This window comes from Grammomys surdaster, unplaced genomic scaffold, assembly GCF_004785775.1.
Source record: "Grammomys surdaster isolate TR1022 unplaced genomic scaffold, NIH_TR_1.0 258, whole genome shotgun sequence".
Classification (NCBI taxonomy): domain Eukaryota; kingdom Metazoa; phylum Chordata; class Mammalia; order Rodentia; family Muridae; genus Grammomys; species Grammomys surdaster.
Genome location: NW_021604699.1, coordinates 504,592 through 526,464, shown reverse-complemented (window position 1 = coordinate 526,464; position 21,873 = coordinate 504,592). Strand labels below are relative to the sequence as shown.

Below are 21,873 nucleotides of genomic sequence, written 5' to 3'. Positions count from 1 at the left end.
TCAAAAATTAAATGAAATAAAATTAAACTGTATCCAAAATGGTTTTTCCGCAACACAATTGGTGAACTGTAAAGTATGAGAGGAAAAAAAATAGAAACTTTTCACATTATGGAAATGCTAAATAAACAAAACAAACTCCTTTCTTACAGTGCCATACAGAATGAAGAGAAACTTCAAACTGTAGTTGCAATCAATAGAGCAACAGGGAATCTGGTGCTGCCACTTTAAAAGGCAGCTCCTTAATTAAGGACAAACAAGAGAGTGAAAGCTGAAGAGCCCTAATGAGACCAGCTTTCACAAACAAGAAATGTAAATAAAAATCATGGACTGTTCCACCTGTGATATTCTCCACGGTAAGGAAAACAACATGGGCAAGGTTCTACATGGGCTGGTGGGCAGGAAACACCCAACACACTGAGCTCTGAAGTTAGGGAATCACAGCACCAAAGAGCCCTAATTCTCTGAAGTCACTAACCTGAACTTCTGGAAGATGGTATGCTGAGACTCAGCTCACAGATTCTTGGGGCTCAATCTGATCCTCTCTAGTGGAAACACAGCAATTTCCCTGGGAATCTAACTACATGGGCTCCCATGAAACCTACAGCTCACTCCGTGCCCTAACTCAAAGATGACTTCAAAACCTTCCTCTTCCACAGCTCCCATTCAGGCCCTGCCTCAGGCCTTTTGGACCTTGCATCACCATTCATTCATTCACTCAGTTATTACACAAGTATCAGGCATCTCACTCTGCTTACTACATGGTGAATGTAAACAAAACAGAAGATTTGCCCTTGAGACATATGTAAAGTGATGGTCTACAGGCAAGGAAACAATGATTACAGCAAGGTAACTGTAATACAGGTAACTTCCAGTCAAGTAGAACAGAAAAGAAAATGTTATACTGCCTGAAAAGAACAAGACAGGCAAAGGTAAGTGACAGGTTTCCAGGTGGCCAGAGGATAGCACACTAGTTGTCAGGGCAACTTGGCCAGAAATAAGACCATAAGCAAAGTGGAGGACAACACTGAATGGCTGGTTAACTGTATGTCAACTTAGGTAGGCTATTATACCCAAGCCTTTGGTTCAACACCAGCCTAGATAGTGTTGGGAAGGTTTATCATTTACATCAGCAGACTGCCTCAAGTGAGAGGTTTTAACTGCAGAAGCAAGGGTTCTAGAGAAACAGAGGGCTGCCCCATCAACTCCTCCCTGGGTGAACAGCATACCAGCATCCCCTCTCCACACTGCCCTCACCTCGACTGCAGAAGCCAACCCCTCAAAACAAACCTGTCTCATTCTGGATATATACAGTCTACTGGTTCTGTTTCTCTGGAGAACTGACACTCTGAGTTCAAGAAATTTTCAGCATTACAGAATGGCTAGATTACAAAGGGTACACATAAACAAAGGACCTGAGCTTCCCTCTGCAGCAAGGAGCAGCCAGCCAAGCATTAGGCAAAGGAATGCCATGATCAAATGGTCATTTCAGCTAGAATTCCCATGGCAAATGAATAGAGAGAAAGGTAGAGAAGGGTAGAGGGTGACTGTAATATCAGGATAGGATATGAAAGCTGATTTGGGCTAAAGCAGCTGCCAGAGTGGGATAAAATGAAAACATCAGTGGGATAAAATGAATAGGACTTGTTGATGAAGACACAAACAGGAGAGAGACAAATAAGATGACTCCAGGACTTTTTACTCTGGCTGAAGAATAGTGCTACTCTGCATTAGGATAGGGGAAGAGAATAGGGAATAGAAGGACTATTTTATCATTGGATTTGTGGAGCAGGAAATACCTTCACAGATACATTGAGGAATTTCAATTAAGGGTCTTGAACTTAGAAACAAACTTAGGCTATGGGCAGTGCCGAAGTATTCACAAGACAGGCAGACTGCAGCTGTACACACAGAAACAAAGCACAGCATGGAGCTAGAAATAGGAAACTGGAGTGTGCCCGCTTTCAAACACAAGGAGAAAATAGACAATGAGATAGAGAGAAACCCAGTCAGGAATGAACAATCGGGGGGCGGGGGGGAATATCCAGCATTGACTAGAGGTGTCAACAAATCAAGTAAAATACAAGTCAACACTGCTTCAGCATGAAATGTAACTGATAATTCTGTATGATAACATTGTAGGGTGTGACGGGAAATGTAATCAAATACAGTAAGATATAAGGAAGTGGTCACTGTGATTAAAGACAGTAGGTTGTAAAATAAAAGCTGGTGATAGACTTGTGCAAATGTGACCCCAGCAATCCTATTGACACAAAAGCTAGAGCACTGAACTCGATTTTAGCTCCACTTTTAGAATAGAGACCAAGACTGACCATCAGTGCAACACTGACCTCTGGGCATCAGACATAGACAACTTGGCACTTTCATTTAAGTTAGGATGTTTGGAATCCTATCAATATGTCAGGAAGTTGGAAACTATTCCAATTTGCAACCTAATTATCTTCAAACTTAAAGACTCAGTAAATGTTCTTATAAAAGAAATTATTCTCAAAAGAATTTGTTGAGTAGTTTTTAACTATTTTATATGTAAGTTTATAATTATGAAGCAAAAAAATAACAGTGAGAACTATTTAGTTTGCAAGTTTGGTACTATGTCACATAAATGGTGAAAAAGAATAAATCTATAGTGTGGCATTTGATGACTAACATCATACCTGAATAAAAGCATGCTTAGCTAGGCTTGCAGAGAAAAGATAGTTGAATCTTCCTCTCAAATTATAGCCATGTCTTCAGGAAGAGAACTCTAGATCAGGGTAAACTAACATGCAGAATAATTCAAAGTGAATTATTACATACCAAACTGTGACCTTTAACTCCTGCCATAAAATAGATTTTACAAAAAAGAAAACTAAGACAGGAGAGTTGACAATTTCCTCAAGTTCTCAGGTCTAAGAATTGACATAGAAAAGATGTCTATGCACATACATCCATAACTTCTAACCTGGGGTTAAGGACTAGCCCTTGTCCTGCTGGTTTTGTTAAAGACAGTCACATAGATCCGGCATTACAACTTGCACTTTCACCATGGCCCTCTTCTGACATTCATTTTAATGGGTACTATGCTGCCTTGTGCAAATGATGACTCATCTGCTAACCTTTAGATTTTCCAGCCTGTATCCAGATTAATGTTTGCCATAAACCAACACTGATAATCAATAGCATAGCACAAAGAAGTCATAAAAGCACCTACAATTATCCAGGAAACTGGAATCAGAAGGGAAAGGTCACAAAACCCTAATACAGAACAGAACAAGGAAATGATTCAAGGGTGATATGAAAAGTGCCAGTGGCCATCTGGACCCTGTCCTACAAGCACCACAAATGTTCCTTCCAGGACTAGTAAAACAAAATCCCAATGTTTGTTGCATAAACTTTTCTGAAACATGATGACCACTCACAGGCAATCACACCTGGACCACAGGAAGGCAAGGATGGCACTACAGAGTTCTGGTTACTGCTACATCTTAACATGTAAATTTCTCCCCCAGATGATAAGCTGTCCCCACTTTGACTCCTGAAGGCCTAATAGGATGGGAAGAAGATATAGGCAACTGAAAGGGAGAAATGGCAAAGTGGGGATAACAAAAAGAAAGAAAGAAAAATATTTATTAAAGGAGACCAACATAATGTCCTGTGAGTAATGAAGTACAATACTGAACAGGTCAGTGGTACACGATTTATGCTGTTACCCTTTACCAAAGCTTTCCAAAGTAAAGGTTTTTGAGAACAGAAAAATCGGCAGAGAAATCCAGGTTGAACCTTGCCCCTTGGCGATATGAGCTGCTCTCTCCTCAACACTCCTGGGGTAAAGGGCCCCTCTTTTTCAACATGTATGCACTAGCCAATTACATATAGCATCCTTTGTTATCCACAAGCAATTTGTTTCAAGACACTCCACAGACACACAAACACACATACAAATTCACACACACACACACACACACACACACACACACACATATATATATATGTTTAACCCCCTCATATAAAATGTAGTATCTGCATAGGCTGAGCACATCTTCCTATGTACTTTAAATCCAGCTTCAGCTTATTTATAATGTCTACTGCAAAACAAATGCTGTCTCAGTAGTTGTGTTGCCTTGTGTAGGTGACAAGAAAAAGTGGCCATGTTCAGTGCAGATATAATTTTTCCTAAGTATTTTTTGTTAACTGACTAGACATATGAAGAAGCCACAGGTAGAGAAAACTACTTCTATCTGATTTTATATCAAACTGAGCTTGGATACAGGATCCTGATTTCTAGGGAAGTCTAGGATTTCCTCTCCAGTAGAGACCAGGAATGCAGTTTGCAAATTCTGAAAGTTCAAGAACATCCTGAGTTAGCTGCATAGCTAATTTGAGGGTGATGAAGTAGGCCATATGAGACTCTGTCTCAGAAAAGAGGGAGAAAGAAAATCTGTCAGAACTACAGGGACCAGATGGAGAGGGCAAGTGAATGAGTATTAGCCACACTGGAGCTGAGGCAAGCAGGACAGAACTACTCCTTAGAATTTCATGGCCCTTTGGGTCACAATGGCAGCTGACTCTTACTGTTCACACAAGGAAAAAGACAGGGCCAGATTCTCTTAGACCACACACACACCACATACAACACACACACACACACACACACACACATTCTCTTTCACACATTACAAGACATACACCCTGTTGAATAGTAGGCCACTATCTGATTCAGGCCTCCTGAGTTTTCTTTTCTCAGTTCTGTGCTGCGTTCCTAGGTAAAGTGGGAAATGGACACACACCCATCAGAATCAAGACATGGCTTGCTGTGCATGACATGGCATGTGCAAGACATGCCTTTGTCAACACTTGGCCCAGGCCTGTGCAGAGTCCATACTGTGACATAAGAAGTAAAAGGAAAACAGCCAATTCCTCAGACCTCCCTTTCAGTGCTAAACCTGGAGAAAACATATATACCAATCCAGCAATAGAAGTACAATTTACCTTCACTAAGTTTTTCTAAAGGAACAAGGATGGCAGATACTGACCTAAGAGTTCTTGGCTTTATTTTGATATAAGCAGCAAGACCATGTCAACATAAATGTCATACAACTTCACACTAGAGATTTCCTGCCTCAGCACCCCAAGTGCTGGAAATTACTGGGTATTCACCACTATGCCCAGCAAAATGCGCCCTTCATTAAATGGGCAAAATGGCTCCAAAGAAAAAGGAGAAACGGCTCATGATGAAGATCACTTGTTCTTGAAGAGGACCTGGGTTTGGTTCCTAGTATCCAAGGCCAGTTTGAGATAAAATCAAATACAAGTAGTCATAACAAGCTATGGCTTCTAAGTCTGTGTATTCTTATTAACCATGGAACAAAAATACTTAGAAAAAAATTGTGAAGTGCAGAATAAAGGGATAAGACATAGCGAGTACAATACACTAGAAAGCCCAAAATGACAGATGGCTAGTGTTCCATTTTTTAATTACAATTACACGTTGTAGCACTCTCACTCCTAGTACAGCTAAGGTTTTATTTACTTTCTGGTACAAGTAAAGGATGATATACAGAGATTCAGATGTTTGTTCAAGGTACTCAGAAAATACAGAGGTAAAAGATCATATATTCATCTAGTTCTCTTCTGACTTCTCTTTGGACGAGGGTTCAAACACCAGAAACAGATCCTTTGTCTATTATCTCACCCAATTTTCTTATAACTAAATGCAACACAAAAATTGTTAAATTATAAGCCCAGAGAGATGACTCAGCATACACATACATGCACATACACATGCACACACAGAGTTTTAAAACAACTGTTAAGTTGAGGCTTAAGAGGTAGCTCATCAGTTAGAGCTCTGTTGCTGTCTAGAAGACCTGAGTTCCATCCCCAATTACCAACATTATGCAACTCACAACCACTTAACTCCAGCTCCCAGGAATCCGATGCCCTTTTCTGGCATCTGCGAGTACCAGTACATACTCATATTGACACATAAACACAAATAAAAATAAATCTTAAAAAAGAAAAAATAACCTCACATAACAAAGGTAATCTTTCAAAGCATACTTGTTCTTCCTGGGGACCACTTCATGGCACCCCTGTTGTTCTGCACAGACCTTCTCTCTGTAAACCTCAAGGCTTATTCCTCCCTACATTCCATAAAAGACAACCTCTGTCCATGAAGTTCCAGCTGTCTCTCCCATAACAGCCTTCATCTGCCTCCTCAGCAGAGCCAACAACTCATTTCCTCTTCAGGGTCCAACAGAAGAGTCATCCTGAAATCTCTCCCAAACGAAAGTATTAACTATGATCCACATCACTTAATATTCTACTAAATTTTAGATTGTATTATACATATTATAAATGTTAACCTTAAAAGGCTAAAAGAAAATTAGCTATCTTTACTCTGTATATAAATTTACATTTCTATCCTGAAATGTATACTTATAGAGATGATGTAGGACAACAAAACTCTCATAAAGGCTAAGTGATCTATACTTTTCAAAGAGCTAAACAGCAATTTCAGGTTTCCTAGACTCACCCTTAAGCACCGGTCTAGCCACTGTGTCCTACATACTAAGCCTCCTAAGGTTTTAGGTGGGTTTCCGATCATTTCCCTGGCCTCGATTTAAGAATTTCTTTTAAAATATTATCTAGTTCACAATGATTAAAGATAAATTCTCTTAAGCCTGGCAAAAGTACAAACCTGCAATTATGCTTAAAGAGGCTTGAAACCTACATTGTTCAGCATCAATAAAGATTGAAAATCAACTCAATGGACAGAGATCTCATCTCTATACAAGTTAAAAACAACTCAAAATTCCCTAAACTAGTCAAAATAGCAAGATAGATGAGAAAACAAAATTTTAAACTACTATGATGTGGTATACTATAATCTTTTAAATAGCTTAAAGAAGAAAAGGGATTCTAATACTTGCCCTACTCCATTTTGAAACATAAAAACAGACACAGAGAGCATATAACCACAAGTTACTAATGCAATAAAGTCAACTGGATGTCTAAATCAACATCATAAAAAAGGTTTGTGGGGGGGTACAAAAGCCCATGGTCAAAATTACAAAATTTGTCATTTCCTAGAAGCACCCTAAAACTTTATTTCAGTTTCATGACACTTACAACATCACAATGGTTTGAACTGTCCTTCCGTGCGTATTCATATTCTTAGCACGGCTGTATAATCAGACTAGAAGGACTTAATGGGGCCCCTGACTCTACTAGTTTTATGGCCTTCTTTGTAAGACATGTTCATGTAGAGTCTGCCCAGCATGACAGAGGGGAAAAATGGAACCCAAGCACTCAGAAACGTAATGTTTCCCAAGCAGAAGTTTCATATAGTACACACACAGTGTCCTTCTAGACAGCCCCGAACCTAGTACTGAGCTCTACTCTAGGTCATATACTCATAAGCTGGTGTATCTAAAACAATGTTACCAGAGATTTAAGACAAGATCCCTGCTTCTAGGAAATCTTTACTAGGGTTCTGAGACTCAGCCAAGTGATTTTTTTCTTAATTTTTATTCTCAGTAAATAACCAGTGAGATGGTTCCCAATATACTTTAAAAACTAATGAGGAATTCATGACATATTTTTAATCCACCCTTTGACAAAATGCCAAAAAAAGATATTAAAGCAATTAACATAGTAGTCATACATGTCTTTATTACATTTTAGTGAATAAAATATTCTTTTAACTAATGACTGACACTAGATAAGAATATGTCCTTCCTAAAGTTCTTATTTCCACTTATTTCAAACTTGGCCACTATACATCAATCTCAAGCTTTTATAAAACTGCCTATATAAAAACTGGAATCTATTGACATTCAGGATTCCTATTCATTCATTCCCATTTTCTCAGATAATAAAGGCTATGTCTCAAGAAATCTCTCATGCCCAGTCCTACACATCACTTCTGAAACATCGGACCCCAATACCATCAGCACTTCATATCCATGAAATTTCCTGCCCTGATCAAACCACAACCTCCCTGTGTGATCTAGTCTACTTCCATGTGCTCCTGAAGGACCTGGAAAGCAGTTTCTCAACAGTCAGCCACCATTATATCTTATGACTTTTTACCCTAGTTCTGTCAGAGAACTTACTGGGAAGCAATGGAAACCACTCTGATGCAAAATGAATTAGCAAAGAGATCCATAAAGCCAACATGCATGAAGGGCTGACTGAGAGACTCCATAACAAGAGAAAGCACCCACAAGCTCATGGCAGAGTACCCACCAAAGAACAGCACTAATACCGAGACCAATCCCCCAGACCTCCAGCATCCTTTCCTCTTCTTGCTTCTGTCGCTGCAGAAAACCTTTTTCCTCCTGTCATGATACATACTAAGTGTTCCTAAGGGTCATACATCCTAGCACATACCTATAACACCAGTACTGAGCAAAGTAGGGAAAATGAGAATTCAAGATCAGCCAAGGCCACTCACAAAGACCTGGACTAAAAAAAGAACTACCCTTTGGTAAACTTCAATGCCCTCAACAGAAAAGAAATAGCCCCCCATTCTCAGTCAAACTTTACAAGTAGAGCTAAGACCTGCTTGTACTAACTCTACTCTGGCTGCTGGTCCCATAACTCCCAGAAATCCCCAAATAACTTCCTGCATGCCAAATCAAAAGGTGCTTTTCACAGGTAATTGAATAAACAAAGCGTGGTACGTCTACCTGTACAGTGGAATACTATTTAGCCATAAAAAGTTCTGACCGGTGCTACAGCATAAAAACTTAACTGCTATTTTTCTTTGTCACTCAGTATCATATTGGAGCCCTATTCTTCAATGTGGCAATATGGGAAGTAGAGTTGAGTAGGCAATGCCTGGGTTGTAAAGGAACAGCCTTTGTGATAGATGAGTGACATCTTAATTTCAGGGAATTAAACTACTTACTACAAGAGCATATTATTATAAACAGAGTTGGGCTTTCTCTAGCTTCCTCTGTTGCCATGTGATCTCTCTTAACCATACAAGCCTACTTTGTTCAATAAATTAAAACAGCAGCATACGACCCTTAAAAAATGTAAATCTTAGACTTCTCAGTCTAAAACTGTGAGCCAAAATAACCCCTTTTCCTTTAGAAATGTATCTACTCTCAGGTTGTACTATAGCATTGGAAAACAAAACTCAACAATTTTGCTCAGTAATAGAAACTATACAGAAAGGCCAAATATCACATAACCATTCATATATTTCCAGCATGGCAAAATCCAGAGATGATAGGAATAGAATAACATTTTGAAGTTATAGAAAATATTATGGAACTAGACAGTAATAGTGGTTATACAACATGATCATGATAAATATATTAAATGTCTCACTAATAGTAAATTTATATTAGTGCATCTTTTTCCAACCCACTCAAAGAAAGCTCAAAACACTCAGGCCTCTCTGGTTCCTATCATTCACTACTCTCTTCTCTCCTTCCATCTCACCCACTCATCTCCACTTCTAGAGACAGCATTTACGTCTATGGCAATCCATTTATCTTCTTGAAGAATATGGCTCTCTATACTACATTTGGCAAAAAAAAAAAAAAAAAAAAAAACTTCAGTAATAATCCACACTGTAAATATTTAAGGCTCTGCAAGCCAGTTTCTGCTGTAGCTATTCAACTCTGTGGAAAATGAAACTATTGAAACAAACAGGTGTGGCTATACCTCAACACATCTATTAACAAAAACAAAAAAAAAAGTGTGACAATTAGACTTGGCCCAGAGGTTTCAGTTGTCAGATCCCCTCCCAAGCATGACACTTAACAATCTCAGTCCTCTTTCACCTAGTAAATTTTTTTCAAGTTTTATAGAGATGATAGTAACTCCAGAGTATTCAACAAATACTTATTTGGAACCTACCATATTCTAAGCACTGTGCTAAGAACACAGTAGTAAAATAGCCCCTGTTCTCATGGACACCAACAACCTAAAAGTCATTTGTGCTAGATACAAACACAAAGACAAGGCAAAGCCTTTCCTTCCCTTTCCTTGAAGTTATAGAAAATATTATGGAACTAGACAGTAATAGTTGTTATACAATATGATCATGATAAATATCATGATTCAGTGGAGACTCCCTCTACTGAATCTAGTGGGCAGGCATTTCTTTTGATTCTCCCCTCACAAACATTCTTACTCCTTCTCACTAAGTCCCACTTACCTAAGGAAAGCACAGCTAAGCAAAGCACTGGTCACTGTTGTCTGTACCATCTTTTCAAGAACACTTTGATAGCTTTTAAGATAGAGTCAATGTCTGTCTCTGGAACAGAGATATTTCTGTTCTATCTAAAATAATATAGTTAATGTTTCCCTCAGGCAAAGACTGGGCATGTTTACTAGCTGTCTGCTTTCTGTTGTTGTGATAAAACACCATGACTTAAAGCAACATGGGAAGGAGGGATTTATTTCATCTTATACCTTACAGTCCACCATGAAGGGAAGGCAGAGTAGGAACCTGGAGGCAGGAACTAAAGTACAACCAAGAAGGAATGCAGCTTACTGACTTGCTCTTTAGGACTTGCTCAGTCTGCTTTTATATACAACCTAGTACCCCATGCCAGGCTATGCCCTCCCATATTAATCATTAATCAAGAAAATGCCCACAGACTTCCCTACTGGCCAACCTGACCAAGGCAAATTCTTGACTGAGGTTCTTTCTCCCAAGATGACTCTAGTTTGTATCAAGTTGACAAAACTAGCAATCTCCATAAAGACTGGAGTTTCCTAGCTGGGTACGGAAGCTCATTCCAGTAACCCAAGATGCATAGGAACATTTAGGTCCACTAGTTCTACTAGTTCCAGACCAGTCTGGGAAACACAGCAAGATTCCCATATCAATAATAATCATAAGAATTGGGAGGTTTCCTAACTTCATATTTTCTCAATTGTGGTGCAAAACCAAAGAACAGCACCCTTCACCTAAGTTCAGCATGCCACCCTAAAAGCAAAGGAGGAGAATGCTATGAAAACAACTGCACAGATATAAATTCATACTGCCTAGAGGGCTATAAGAAATAATGTCATTTGTCCCTGACCCCGATGTCTTCTGCCACCATGCCTAGAACTGTATCTTGTTAGTCTCCAAGTGTGGAGGAATACCAGAATTCCAACAACTCTTGATGATCAAGGTTCCTGTTACCTTTATCCTTTGAATAACTGATTCAAGCAGAAGCTATTTGCATTTTGAACTATAGGTCTTTTCCAACCATGATTACATTTTGAAAGAGTCCGCTGTAAGTCTACAAAGAGATCTAAATGTCAGTATTGATCACTGAAAATTTCTACTGGCATTTGAATATACCTACAAAATTCCAGTGTATCATAAAGAAGTGTATAAATATTGGTTAAGAAGGCTCAATAGGTAAATGTGCTTGTCACCAAGCATGTCAATCTGAGTTCAAACCCCAGGTTCCACAGGGCAGAAGAAACAATCCTATTCCTCCAAGTTGTCCTCTGGCCTCCATAAATGAGCCATGGCTAAAATGACACCCCCACCTATAAAGTCATAATAAAATAAATGTTCAAACAGTGAATAAATGCAGTTTTTAAAAACTCTTTTATGAAAAACTAGTCAACCTAAGGGTGCATTCAAGAAACACAGAAAAATATGTCTTAATTTAAAAAGAAAACTGATGTGGCAAACTAGAGACTTTTTCACTCTGCATTAAGGAACATGTTTCTGTTAAACATAATCAAGCACTTCATTCACACTACAATCAACTCTAATGCACAAGCATTTATATCACATATTGGGGGTAAATGTTTTATAGTTTGTGGATATAAGTATTTTCTTTTAAAAGAAAATCTTTATTTTTCCAGCTTAAAGTCAAAACAATTAATATGAAGGTCTGAAAAAGGATTCCCCTAAAATTCACAAGTAGTACTTTTTTTAAAAGTACCAAATGAACAGTCCAGAGAAAAAAATAAGGTGAACAACTTTCAGCAAAGAAAGTCTCTGTATATAAACTCATCTAACTCTATTCTGTATGACACCCTTCTATACAAATGAATGCCAAAGTGATGTTGTAGAAAGTAGCACTTCAATAAGCAGATTTACATGAACAGTTGAGCTACTTAAAGTAAGTGACAGATTTGGCACAAGAACTGTTTATCTGTTTCACAAAAACAAGTCACACACACACACACACACAGATCCAAGAACATTAAGCTTCAGGCTTTCAGCTCTCCAGGATTATCTTCAAGAATGCCTCACTAACTTGTTTCACATGTGTTACATTCACAGGAACATCTCATTGGAGTTAAGCATTTTGCCTCCTTTTAGCATGGGAATGCAAACTTCCCAAAATGCCTCAGGGAAAGAAGGAAAAGGTGACAAACTGGAAGCTAGAAAGGTCTTGGGCAATGTTGTAGCATTAGGAAAACATAAATAAACCAGAGAAAGAAGGCAGAGAAAGAAGGGGGAAGAAATCGATGTGTACTGACAAATCTTAAGGAAAAATGCTAGGCAGATGCTAAAAAAGTAGGAGCCAGAGAACATTCTGGGAGGTAAAGTGGACGCTGCTATTAACTTCAGCTGTCACCTTGGCAGCCAGAAGTTATCTGAGGATGTGTCAATTCGAGGACTACCTCAATTAAGCAAGTCTGTGGGGATTTTTGTTTTGTTTTGATTGCTGATTGAGAGCCCCACCTCCCTATGGGCAGTGGCTTCTCTAGGCAGGTGAGCTTTAGCTGAGTAAGAAAAGTAACTGAATGTGAGCCTGGGAACTAGCCAACAAGCTGTGTTCTCCCATGGTTTCTGCTTCAGTGCCTGCTTGAGTTCCTGCCCTGAATTTCTTCAATGATGGATTATAATCAGAAGGAATAAATCAAATACACCATTAACTTCACAAGTTGCTTTTAATTATGTTTTTAACATTAACACATACATACACACACACATACACACACACATACACACACACACACCAAAAGGCATTCTAGACAGGGGCTAAGAGAAGAACAAGCCATCAGAGCACTCTTAAGACGTCCATCTCTGACAGCTATACTGTCCATATTGTCTAGGATGTTACAAGAAAGGGAACCACAATTTCTTACTATCATCACAAGAATGTATTTTAAATACCTTACAGGTTATTTGAACTTAAACAGTATGTTCTCACCTCAAATCCAAGGGAACACAGTAATTCAACTATCCTCACAAAATCTAAAACTAAGGTTAAAATTAATATTCCTCCCAGTGGCTGCATCTCTGGTCATGGTAATGCCATCCAGGTAAGTCTACAAAATTGTCTTGAGGTCAATAAATCTTGCATTTCTAAGGTTCCTACATGTAGCTCATCACAAAACATTGCTGTATCCCATTCCCTTTTCCTTACAATTAGGAGTGTTCTCATCCTCTGTCTTATAACTCATAACTCAAGAGCTAGCTTTCCTGACTCCATTCTTTTATTATTCTCAAAGTTATCCTGCAAACTACATTATAAAATTTCCATCCTCTCAATCCTCCCTATCTTGGGAATTTTAAAATGGTAAAATTTACTATTCCATAAAGTTTCTGTACTGTATATATTATCATTATAATCAACATTTCTAATTTGTAATCAGTTTGTGACGTATATATATTCAATCTCATCTTAAAAATGAGGAAGTATCAAGGAGACCAACTAGATTGCCTAGGAATACTAGGGAGGTGGTTCACTTTCTCCATTGAACTTATTTTTGAAACCAGGATTTAAGTTTAGATTTCCGCCAGAACCAGGACTCAGTTCTATTTGCTGTATGTGTCTCTGGCCTGTTTTTGCTTATGCCACTACGTCAAGCCCTTCTATCTTCCTTTCTAGGCCTCACAAAATTACAAACAAAACAGCAAAATTTGGCCCATCAATGATGTGTCCTTTAAACTATGTAATCACAAGACAGCAAGCCACCAATGTTTAAAATGGGAAATAAAATGAGAACAAAAATAGCAATATATTTATCATTTTTTCTATACATACTATATCTTTTTCTATGAATACTACAAACATATAAACATTTGTTTGAACCTCAGGTACATATAGTTGAAAGGATTTTTGGTGGGTTTTTTTTTGGTTTTTTGGTTTTTTGGTTTCTTTTTGAGACAGAGTTTCTCTGTGTCTAGTTGAGTTTTATTTTAGTAAATATTTATGGAGATGTGCTGTGTGCAAAATATTCCTGACTCATTCTAAAAAGAAAAATAAAGCAGCATACAGGTAACGCCTCAGAGGCACATCAGACGGTACCATGTCCCTGTAATCCATGTCTTCCTGAGGCACAAAACCACCTGTGCCCAGAAGTTCAAAGCCACCTGGGGGAACTCAGTAAGACCCCATCTTTACTTTTTGTGTAATTATGTGTAAATATGTGTATGTATATGGAGGTTTGTGCATTCAATTGGCCCTCAGAAGCCAGGAAAAAATGTCAAATGCCCTAGAGCAGGAATTACAGGCATCTGTGAGCTTCCTGACATGGGTGCTGGGAAACAAACTCGGGTCCTATGCAAGAGCAGTAATGCTCTAACAGGCCCCTTGAGACCTATCCCCATAACCCTTCATAATTAATTCTTTCTGAAACATGGCATTTATAATCGGAAAGTTCCTTGGTAAAAGATGTTTAATTCAGCCAAGCCTGCTGATGAAAGTCTATGATCCCAGTCACTCAGGATGAAGAGGTGGCAAAAAGTAAGTTCAAGGTCTGCCTGAGCCCAAGGCAACTTAGTGAGACCTGTCTTTTAAAAAAGAAAAAAGGAAATGGACTTTCAGTAGGACACCTCAGTGGAAATGCTTAATTAATCTGTTGTATTAGTGATATTTTACATGATTTTTAAGGGCAAGTCTTCTTGTAATAATAATTAATTTATCATTAGCATGGCAATAAAATTATTTATCTCACAGCTACCCCATTAGTCTATCTACTCCTTGAAGATAAAATCACATTTATTTTGTCCATTGCCACATCCCCATCACTTAGCTCTGCACACAGTATATATTCATAAATATTTACTAAATTAAAACTCTTAACTAGACAGCCAGGGATACACAGAGAAACCCTGTCTCAAAAAGAAAACAACAACAACAAAAACCTTTCAACTATATGAACCTAAGGTTCAAACAAATGTTTATATATTTTTAATATTTATACAAAAAGAAATAACAGGAATTTTGAAAATCCTTCACCATCCCCAAAAAGAACAACAGGACAAACAACAACAGCAACAACAACAAAACACACACACACTTTATTAATTTGGTACAGCCTACAGAGATAAATAGCTCAGATTTCTCACTCTAGCCCTGCTAACAAATTCTGGCTAAGTACAATTCTTATATGATTTCTTCTTAGTTTACACACTTACATATATAAATACAATAAATAGTTCACTGGTTCTGTTTTTAAAATTCTCCTGTTGGCCTTATCTTTGAAACTGATATTAAATGATTCCACTGCTAAACATAATAATACCTGTTTTTTTTTAATTTTGCACAAAACTATAGTCAGCATATAATGGTAAAGTCACAGCACTATATACTTGGAACAGACTAGAATCACACAGTAATCACCTAGCAAGCTAAGAAACTAACTAAGGAAACGGTAAGGCCACACAGTTAACTGGAGTTAAAACCTCCATATACAGCATGTCAATTCATTACATGTAATGTAAAGATATACAACAGTCCGATAAAAGCAGGACAATGCTCAAGATATCCCTTTCATCTCCAATTATGACAAACCTTTCATCCAAGGACTGCAAATCCCAGCAAGGAAGATTTAGACTGGAAGTTACTGTTCACAATCCTCTTATAAGAAGGTAAGACAAGATCTGCTTTGCACATTCAGACCACAAGACACACTGGACCCAAGTCAGCTGGCCTAGCAGAACTCTGTATTCTTGTATTTGGTTCAAATGCCACAAAACTTTCCCTCCTAGCTTTACATTTCTCATGAAAAGCAAGACTCACTGTCAATACCTTTCCATTCAGCTTCCTTTGCTAAAATGCAACAAACCGTAATTGTTAACTCCCAAAAGGAAGATTCATTCTCAGCATAAAGAAAGACTGATACTATGCAGCAAACTGAAAGTCATGTGGCCAACAAGTAGCTACACAGCAATTCAAGCCCAAGTTGATCTAGAAACCTAACTCATTCTGTTCCACTCTGCAACTGTCTTAGTCTTCATAGTTGATTATCAACATGTTCAAGCCAAGGAATTAACCGACATGACTCAAATGTCTGTACAATAAAAATTGATCCCACTAAATGAAGACATACAATCCAATAAATGATCGTGTTTATTTAGTTACTATAATCCACCAATCTGTAGGTGATAAAGACTCTTGGATGTTGGGAATTATAGCTCAGTCCATAAGAATGCTCCGTATGCTTGGTGTGACCTCCAGTACCAGGTAAACCATAGAGCAGGTATGCAATGTATGCCTGAAATGCCAGCACCAGGAAAGAGAAGTGGAAGTAGAGGCAGAAGTATCAGGAATTCTAGTTCATCCATGATCACATAATGAGTTTGAGGCCAGCCGCTACAGAAAACTCAGTCTCAAAATAAAGATGTAAAATATTTAAATTTGATGTATCATTTTACAGTTTGGTTATCTACCCTTAGAATTTATTTACTAGCTGGACAGTGGTGGCACACACCTTTAATCCCAGCACTTGGGAGGCAGAGGCAGGCGGATTTCTGAGTTCGAGGCCAGCCTGGTCTACAGAGTGAGTTCCAGGACAGCCAGGGCTATACAGAGAAACCCTGTCTCGAAAAACAAAAAAGACTAAAGAAAAAAGAAAAAAAAAAGAATTTGTTTACTAATCCTAATTCTAAAGTGGAATTATTGTGATTTGTACTTAAAATATGACTTTGCAAACTGATTCAATAATCTTAACCTTTGTGTTCCTTAGGGTTAATAAGTAATTACTTCAATAAGTAACGCATTTTGAACAAAATGTAAAGCACTTTGAACAGTGCCTGGCATAAACTAAATGCCCATCACATGGTTATTATTATAATCATATTTATTATCGTAACTACTAGTAAATCAATATCATAAATGGTAGCTGTAATCTGTTATAACCGTAGTACCTGACACATAGTTAACACTCAGTCATGTTAGATGGATTAATCATTATTACTAACACTTCTGTAATTAATCATAGGATAACTGAACTAGAATGTAATCCCTTCTATAAGAAATGATAAATTAATCAAGGAAGGGACCCTAAATTGATGCTTAGCTACTTAAGAGAAAGAAGAAATACAAAACTGTGAATAGGCGGGATGCAAGTGTGTAGCATGGGGACTGCAACACTCCCACTGTTAGACAAGTGGAAGCAAAGTAACTGGGAACAATTTGTAATAAGCACTCAATCGATCCTCTTCCCTCTACCACACTAGATGCTGACATGAACACATGATTTCAGATCTCAGCACTCTCCAGATGTAAATTTCCTCCAATAATGTACTTCCAAGGCACAGCCCAGACAATCACATGAATTGGCTACTTCCAACCTCACTTCTGGATATAACCCTTCCACCCCAAAAATAATAATAATAATAATAATAATGGATTTTATTATTGGCTACTGCTCTTGGGGGTCAGTACTAAGTTTATAGGTGGGAAAGGCTCCTCCATGTCACTATTTTTACCTCTTTACTTTTAGAGCTCACTGAGGAAAATGGTGGAGCTTCAATATGCCTGTCAGGAGTCACAGTATTCCACATCTCTGGCCTCCTTACTGCAGCTTTCTGTACTAGCGTACTAGCTGATCATTGTAACATCACCCAATGTGCATAAAAAGCACTTCTTGGATTTATAAACATTTTTAAAACCAAACTACTAACACATGTAATCATATAGTGGGTTGAACCTGATACTGCTTGTATTCTAATGTTAAATATTGGTTCTTAAGGTGTGGTTGCCCCCAATGACCAGATCCCCATGTACTCAAATGATGCCATGTGAACCTTCTCACCAATTTAACTGGTCAATAAAAGACTAGAGCCTCTGATTGGGCAGTAGAGGGAGAAAGGACTGGAGGTTTGAGAGGAGGGGGTTGTAGGTAGAGAGAGAGGGAGAAGAGGAAGATGGAGTAGGAGGAAGCCATCATGGACCAGAACTTTGTGGCCAGGAGAAACAGCAAGTAACAGGGGGCATTATACTGGGAAATAAGTTAGTATAGCCCTAGATCTGCCCAATCTAGGCACAGGACTTATCAAGAAAATATATGGATTGTGTGTCTTTTATACAAGCTTATTAGAATTGTACATTTATACTACACACAGCACTCAGGTAGCCGAAGCAGGAAGACTGCTACGAATTTGAGGCCAGTCTAGGCTACATAGTGAATTACAGGTCTGCCTTCACTGCACAGTGAACCCTGTCATTAAAAGAAATTTCTTGGAGACCAGCAAACATAGTTTCTAAAATTAGGTGCCATCTGGGGTCATGTGAGACAAACTATATAAAGTGTTAGTCTTCCATAATCATTCTACTAAAGTTCATGAATCCTGAACCCTCGACCAAATAATTACCTACCAAGCATCCAGAATACTGACAGGTAAATAGTATGCCTCACTCCTTACATCAGATTTCTGCCAAGGAATCACTGTCAAATAATCTTGGTTTGTCTATACACCTAGTAATGGTTTTTGTCTAACAAAAGATTTAGGAGAGCCGGTTTCAAAGGATAGTCAAGGGCAAGAACCATAACAAACTGAGAAAGCTCTATCCTCAGCACTCCTCTCCCAATACTAAAATACACTCAGATACAGGAGAACATCAGATAGGCATACTGTGGATTCTATAACACAAAGAAAGCCACTCAGGATCACAAGGACAGGTAAGATACTGTGGTGGTGCGAGTAACAATTATATCTGAATGCTTAGTAGTCACAGAGTGGCACTATTTGAGGATTAGGACATATAGCCTTCTTGAAGGAAGTGTTTTACTAGGACATCTCTCTCTCTCTCTCTCTCTCTCTCTCTCTCTCTCTCTCTCTCTCTGTCTGTCTGTCTATGGATCAGGCTCTAGTTAGTGCTCTAGCCATGATGATATTATAGTCCTCAGGTCATACCCCATCACTGAGGAAAGTCAGGGCAGGATCTAGAAACAGAAACTCAACAGACACCATGGAGAAATGCTCAGCCTGCTTTCTTATACAACTCCAGACTGCCTGACTCAGGGGTAGCATCACTCCCACTATGAGTTGGGCCTGCCCACATTATTTATTAGTCAAGAAAATGCCTTACAGACGTGCCTACTAGCAATCCGATGGAGGCATTTTCCTCAGCTAAGGATTCTCTTCCCAAAGAATTCAAGCTTAAGGCAAGTTGACAAAAACACATACTGTAATTTCCCTTAAAGTCTTGTGTAATACTAGTCTATGAGTGCTGTCTTTTCATACGCATTGTCTTCAGCTCCTCAAAGATCTTAGTAGGTACTGAATATATATTATATAACTTTGTACCAGTAGCAGCCTCAAAAGGCCTGCACACTACAAATGCACATTAAAAATGCATTCTGCTCATGGGAAAAGTCAGTCAACATTTTTCAAGGCCCACTACATAAAGTCGAGTGGGAGGAACTAGGATGAAAATGAGAATTCTATCTTAAAGCTGTTTACAAGCACAAATATATAAATTACCTACATAGAAAAAAGAAGTAAAAAAAGCATATACCAAGAAAGAATCTGGCTCTGTTTGGCAGGATTAGCATGAGAATACTGGGGCATCTAGTCAATATTTAAAAAAGAAAAAGAAGTAAATAAAAATAAAAATAAAAACAGGATTTATCCGTTCACCTTCAAATAATGACCCCAAAGAGGTACAAGGCAAGGCAATAGTACTCAAAGAACAGCAAGATCATTGCCATGAGCACTATAAAAGGACAGCAAACATCATCAGACAATAGAGACAAGCTTTGGGAATGGCTGGCAGAGGGCCTGCACAGCAATGCAATGCCAGAGCCAGGATTTCTTTGAAGGCCATACAAAAAGTACACACTTTGGAGAGGAGACACAACTATTACTGAGTCAAGAATAGACAGGAGGGAAGAGCCAGAATGGGAAGCTGGAAAGTGAGACTATAAATACACAGCCAACAAGATACTTTGCCTGTCTACACTACTCTCAAGTAAAATTGGGGACCTATGTAAGACCTTCACATGAAACCCTAAGCAGAAGGGCAGTGCCACTTGAGTCAACTACCTACCTCAATGTAAACATATGTGACTTTGTAAAGATAATATAACAAGGTGGCTTAGAGCAATGGAGTGTCTCTTGAAGATTTCCCCTCTGACATTCATTAGGTATATGACCAAAAGAACACAGTCTTACATGATTAGGTATAAAAGCCTCCAGAGGAAGCAAATGGGAAGGGAGCATAAAAACACTACTTCCAAGTCTTCCAGGCCACTCAGTACCAGCCAACCAGCCAAATACAAGTTACTCCTGTCCCTTAGGTGAGAATATATAGAATGACTACAAGAGTGAGTAGCTTACTAAGTTCCCAGCCAATATTATTAAGAAAAAGTACAATAAGGCATGGATCTTTGGATTAATGTCATGGTCCTTCAAGGGTCCTTGAAACTCAGGTTGGGAGTCACTATCCTAGAAAAGAAGCCAAAGGAAAAGCAGAGTGTTCGACTCATCAGCAAATAGCTGTGGCAGCTACAGAATGTGGTACTGTGTTGCAGGTACACCAGGAAGCTTAGGCAACTCAAGCAATCAAGGAAAAAATACAGAGTGTCAGGGAGGTGATGGGTGGTAGGGCAGAGCTCAAAGGTATGTAACTTGCAAACCTGAGAGCACAGCAGGTGTTTGGAGTTTGAAATGAAGTGAGAAACTAAAAACTCCTGGTCAGGAAGTGGTATGTTGAGTATAGTACTTCAGCAGAATGCTTGCTGGGAGTAGGGGTGGTGGGTGTTTCCAAACTTTCCTTTCCATGAAGTATCTACCAAACAACAGTTTTCAACTATTTAATAAGATTCCACAGAGGCAGAGGCAGGTGGATTTCTGAGTTCGAGGCCAGCCTGGTCTACAGAGTGAGTTCCAGGACTGCCAGGGCTACACAGAGAAACCTTGTCTTGAAAAACCAAAAAAAAAAAAAAAAAAAAAAGATTCCACTTCTAAGCTGCACTGATACAAAATGCTGGTCACTTAAATTGATATAAGCCATACTAATATGGTACACAACATCTTAACTAAATTTCTTGATAATACAAAATAAAAGTTTACTTTAGAGATTATGTGAATGTAGTTAATATCTGGGCTTAAGAATCAGTCTGAAAACTTGGGGAAAAAAAGAATTACCTGCAAGAGATTTCTAGTATTTGATGAGAGAGATGAAAGTGAGGAGCGGGGAGGGCACAGTTCAATGGTAGAGCACCTGTGAGGAGTTCCTGACTTGATGTTTTCATCCTCAACCTTGGATCCTTTTCCTACCCTTCTATCTCACTAGTTTGTAAACGTTTATTTATTTGAAGTACATTAAACAAGATGCAATGGTAACTGAAAGAATGATCAGTATCTAGTAATTGAAATAGTCTAATGTCTGGGGACTGTGTATCTGCTCTTTTGTAAAACGAGAAAACTTGAAGACCACTTCCAGTCCCAACAGGACACTTCCTACCTGTTGGGCTTCAAACTCCTAAGCCTCAATTTCCACATCTTAAACTGGAAATATATACTGTGTTGTGGAAACTAATGAGCCAGTATTAGCCAAGTGACTATGATATGGTAAGTATGCTGGTGTGGGCCGTCTCAGCTTTATTGTCTTCTTTACTATCTTTGCTTTGCATTACTTTGACCACCATTAGAGGTCCTGGGATGCACACAAAACAGATGTCCTACAGCAAGCAAAAAGGACATTACTTCAACAG

The 21,873-nt window shown here is 38.6% G+C and overlaps 1 protein-coding gene across 1 annotated transcript in view; it reads right to left on the bottom strand.

Moving 5' to 3' along the window:
* Gmds (GDP-mannose 4,6-dehydratase) overlaps window positions 1-21,873 on the bottom strand; it is a 525,382-nt gene that overhangs the window by 502,811 nt on the left and 698 nt on the right. The window lies entirely within an intron of this gene.